The 5,368-nt window shown below is 34.1% G+C and overlaps 1 protein-coding gene across 1 annotated transcript in view; it reads left to right on the top strand.

Moving 5' to 3' along the window:
- LOC106868474 (solute carrier family 35 member E3) overlaps positions 1 to 5,368 on the top strand; it is a 52,191-nt gene that overhangs the window by 18,675 nt on the left and 28,148 nt on the right. Inside the window, exon 2 of the transcript XR_008265191.1 lies at positions 1,171 to 4,945. The gene's annotated coding sequence lies outside the window, so the exon portion shown is untranslated. The remainder of the gene's footprint in view (positions 1 to 1,170; positions 4,946 to 5,368) is intronic.

The raw sequence follows: 5,368 nt of genomic DNA, 5'->3' as shown, positions 1-5,368 counted from the left end.
ATATATATATGTATATATAAATACATGTATGTATATATACACATGTATATGTATGTATATATATGTATATATATATATGTATATATAAATATATGTATGTATATATATATATATATATATATATGTAAATACATGTATGTATATATATATATATATATATGTGTGTGTGTGTGTGTATGTATACACACACACACACACACATATATATTTATACACACACATATGTGTACAATGTATGGGGGTTTAGTTCACTGGTGATCCAAACTCCCAGTGATTAGATATGCTAGGTAAGTGCTTTAATGGATTACTGAGGCTCCAAGGTTATAGCCAAGATAGTAATTATTGAGCCATTGCAGATTTCCGATGCAACAGATGTATAATTGTTAAACAGGATGTCAAACATTAAGGCAAGGCAAACATCTCAAGTCATATACAATATTATTATAACAACAAATTCAAAATCATACAGCTGTTTCTGGGATATCCCCCAGATATGGGATATTCTGTCATCACAGAGAAATAGGGGGGGATGAAAATGGTATATATCAATAAGACGACAACATAGAGGAAGGGTGTAAAAGAATGAGATGGAAAGCGAGAAGAACAAAGAAGCATAAAAGTTCATAGTTCAACTTTCTGAAGTTATAGACACCAGAGAATGAGTCCTTAGGTACAATGCTGCATAGATCTATGAGTGTAAGTCTTTAGGTGAAACCCTGTGTATATCCATGTGGGTTAAAGTCCTGATATAGTAGACATCCCAAGAAAAAGATGCGAACATATCAACGTTCAATAACAGAATGGTAGCGGAGGTGGCTATTAATTGGTGAAAGTAAACAAAAAAAGAAAAGAAATAGAAAGTGAGGTAGATAGAGTGGGGGGGGGGGGGTCAGGATTGACTATAGCATAAAGTAAGGTGCATATGTGTATGGTGTCTAAGAATTGTGTACGGGGTGGCCAAGAAGATGAGAGAGAGGAAGAGGAGGTAGAGGTACCCTATCTTTCAACCCTTTTCATTTCTTAGCCCAAGTGTTGATAAAATAAGTGTTATTAATATTGTTATTAACATAGTTTATTTGATTCAGCTACATGCCTCTTGTCCTAAAATCAATCTCTTGTACTTTAACAAAAGAAATTGGTGGTTGAAGTTCTATATATTTTACATTTCAGGTTGTGGGAAGCACATTGAAAGTGTGATGAAAGATGTTCCAGAGGAGGACAAATGTAAATGTGAGGTTCCCAACCCTAAATCATGTTCAGCAATTTGAAAATATGTTTATTCCTTCAGTTTACCAACTGAAAATGCAGTAACATGAATATTGTGTTATCTCTATTTTCATCAACCATGAATCATTAAAAGTGTTAAACAATGTCGATTTTGTTGAAGTTTTTCTTTCATATGTTTTCTCATGGATAAAACCTGATTATCTTACTGCATTTCTGTTTTTGATGTGGCATTATTTCACTTGAATAATGGTGTTGCTCTAGTGTAAGTACTGCAATCCCATTTTAGTTCCTAGTTAAATTTCCTTTACATTTGTAATGCATTTCAAATACTTGGCTGTTTTAAATTTCTATACTTGTCCTCATTTTTACGATGAGACCTGATTTTGTACTTCTATAAAAATACAATTTGGTGATCAGAGTTTTTTTGATCTAATCTTATTTGGAACAAGAGTCTGAAGTTTTTTAAGTAAAATTCAAAAACATTATTTAGATATATGTACATTTATTCAACCACATATGTCACGTTTTGTTCCATTACCTTTTGCCATATTTAAGGCAGCCTTATGATCCCATTCTCTCAAAACTTGGCATCTTTCTGAATCATGGACTGTTCTAAGTGGTTTTTACAAACTTCCAAAGAATCGAAGTCTTTCCCATTAAGAGAATTTTGTAGGGTTTGAAATAAATAGTAATCTGAAGTTGCAAGATCAAGTGAATACAGTGGATGTGGTAGGGCATCCCAACCAAGCTGTACCAATTTCTGCTGGTTCTGCAAGGATTCATGAAATCTAGTGGTGTCCTGAATGAAGACGACACCCTTCTGATTGACCAATTCTGGATGCTTTTCATCAATTGCATCCTTTAATTGGTCTGATTGGAAACAATAATTGTCTGAATTAAACAGCTGAATTTGCATGAGCATGTAATACACAATACCCTTCCAATGCCTCCTGATACTAAGCATCAACTTCTTCAGATACTACCAGCTTCTGGAGTGATTAAAGGTGGTTCATTTTGTTTTCTGATGAACTTTGTTTGCTGTACATTGTTGTAAATAATCCATTTTTCATCACATGCGATTGTTCTATTCAAAAATGTTTAATTTTTGTTGAGTTTGAGCAGAGAATCTAAGATGGAAATGCAGTCCATTAGATTATGAGGCACCCAAATATCAGCAATTTGGGTACCCAAATAGTTGTAAATGCGTTATGACGCATTTACAATTTGGTTGTCATCAATGCCAGGATGTTCATGGTCTTCCAGTTCAAAATTTTCACTCCTTAACTTCATGATGTTAACCCTAACCCTAACCCTTACAAACAGTCCTCTCAGCTATGGTACTATCTCCATAAATTGTACATAGCATTTTCCTCCTTTCTGGAAGAAAAGAGTATCAAATGATGAAACTGCATCTCGTATTCTTCCATTTTTATTTTTAATGTAAAAACAGTAGAAATGAAAAAAAAAGTATCATAGAGACTATGCATATCCTGCGCGCACACAGGGTTAAAATAAAATTTAATTTAATAAATATATTCTCAGAAGAATTCATATTTCAACAAAATTACATCAAGAGTTATTTCCCCTACGTATTTATACAATATGTAACAGAAAAAAACGCATTTTGATTCACCAGTCCGCCAAAATTTTATGAGTTCAAGCCTCTCAACCAATGAGTATTTCTGCCAAATTTGGTGAAAATCCATTCAGCCACTTTCCAGTAATAAACTATTCCCACAGTAATCATATAGTGACTTGTTGAAACGTTACCTTTCAGAAAATATATATATGTCATATGCTTCTATCACATGAGAAACAAAATCACCTTGTTTAAATGCCACTTGAAAAGTGATACAAACTTATTCCAACTTTATGTCCAACTTTTTCTCTTAAATTGTTGAGTTATTTTGTATTAGATATAAAACGTCCTGTGATGGCTGGAAGAACTGTCTTTTTGATGTCACTTGAGTAAATCCCCATGCTTATTAACATGACAAAAGTTTATACATGATCTGTTATTGGCAACTTATAACTATGTTGTCAAAGTTGTATATATTTTCTTAATATGCACAGATATTCACATCAAGGAATACATATATATGATCCTAAATAAGACAGTGTGTAACAAAAACAACTGAATGATGCTTTTATGGGAAACAACATTGGAGAAGGAAACCAGGTGTGTCTTCTATAAGGAGTAATGAAGAAAAACCATGAAAATGGTCTATCACGCAAACTTCTTTTTTCACATCAAAAGAATAGAATGAATGTGTTTACAGTCTTATACCTTCACAGCTAAGCATTCTAATATTTAAGGTTTTATTTCAGTTTTTCTAATTCATGCTGTGTTGTGCATCATCTATATTGTTTAATTAATGAAAATCTATCTGAAGTACTATTATGCAAACTAAGCTATCCTCTTCTGTATTAGCACAATCTATTACTGCTTTACATGCTAAATATCTCATGCTCTTGATGGGGGAAAGATACTGGGTATGTCTTTTCTATTGAGTAATCAACAAACCATGAAATTTTCCATCAGGAAACTCCATTGTTCTTTTTTGTTCTGCACTGTCTAAAAATGGCTGAGGGAGCAGGATGCCCACCAGCCTCCACCACTGACATGAAAATTCAACACTTTCAAGGGATGGTTCTGGCAAACCAGTGAGTGACCATTGATGAGATGGTATATTCTCTGCAAATTATTCATGGTTCTGCATACAAAATCATCCTTGACAGATTTCACCTCTGCAATGTATGTGCAAGATGAGTACCAAGAGAGAACTTACTGAAATGCATAAGTACAACTGTGTGGAGATCTATCAATGCTTAGTTGACCACTACAGTGATGAAGGCAAAACTGTTTTAGGAGAAAATAGTCACAGGAAATGAGACCTGGGTTCATCATTTCAAGCTAAAATCCAAAAGGCAGATCATGGAGTAAAAACACTTGCAATCGCCAGTGAAAAAGAAATTCGAGATAACAGGAAAAGTGATAAGTTTTTTGGGATACACAAGGGCCTATACTGGAACATTATCTGGAAAAGGGGGTCTACAGCCACTAGTGAAGGGTTGGCCAACAAACTAAAACAAGTAATTTGCACCAAACACCAAGGTCTATTGTCAAAGTAAGTGTTATTGTTGCACAACTATGCATGCCACACCATTGAAACCATTGAAAAATTGGGTTTCGAGGTACTGAAACACTGCATACTGTCCAGATCTCACCCCTTCTGACTATCACCTCTTTTGACTGCTCAAACTTCCTTTATGAAAAAGCTCAGAAAGCAGTGCATAAAAAGCTGCATGAGCAGCTGAAAACCTTTTCCATTGATGAGGTGGCATGTTTTATGCAAATTAGTCATGGTTCTGCATACAAAATCATCCTTGATAAGCTTCACATCTGCAAAGTCTGTGTGAGATGGGTGTTGGTTGCTTGAAGAAGTGCATCAAAAAGCAAGTAGACAATGACAAAAAGTTATGTAACTGTTCAATGCCGTGCTTTTGTTTTAATAAATTACAGAAACAAGAATGTGTGCAATTATTGACTTACCTTCATATATGCTTTTGTTATTCATTTTTACGTATGTTTTTTCTACTAGCATGTATCGATGTATATATTATTGAGACATTGTTTTACAGCTGGATACCCTTCCTGTCACTGAAGCATTCCAGGTTTCAAGAAAAGGATCCCATAATTTAGATGTCTTTGTGTGAAGTGAGTTGATGATTTGTTGACAGCAGTGCCAACAACACTGTTCACAGCTCACAACTTTCATGGAACACATATGCAAACAAATACGCTGACACATATACATACATACATAGACACACATACACGTGTGTGTGTGTGTATATATATATATATATATATATACAAGAATAAGGGCAGGGAATCGTCAATTAATAATAGAATTAACAATTTTGCCAAGTAGTTCAGTATGAAAAAACCTTTAGCGGTAAAACCATTTATCATCATAAATATACAGGGATTAGCATTGAGTTGCTTCTCCAACATACTGAAAATTTAGAAATAGCAGTCAAAGAACTACTGATTCTAAACTACAAATTTTTCTCTAAACGGATGGCGATATTTATGGCACACCTAGAACAAAAAACCAGCGTTTAGAGAAAAATTTGT

This window comes from Octopus bimaculoides, chromosome 11 (assembly GCF_001194135.2).
Source record: "Octopus bimaculoides isolate UCB-OBI-ISO-001 chromosome 11, ASM119413v2, whole genome shotgun sequence".
Classification (NCBI taxonomy): domain Eukaryota; kingdom Metazoa; phylum Mollusca; class Cephalopoda; order Octopoda; family Octopodidae; genus Octopus; species Octopus bimaculoides.
The sequence above is the reverse complement of the archived record's forward strand: the minus strand, read 5'-3'. Positions and strand labels throughout refer to the sequence as shown.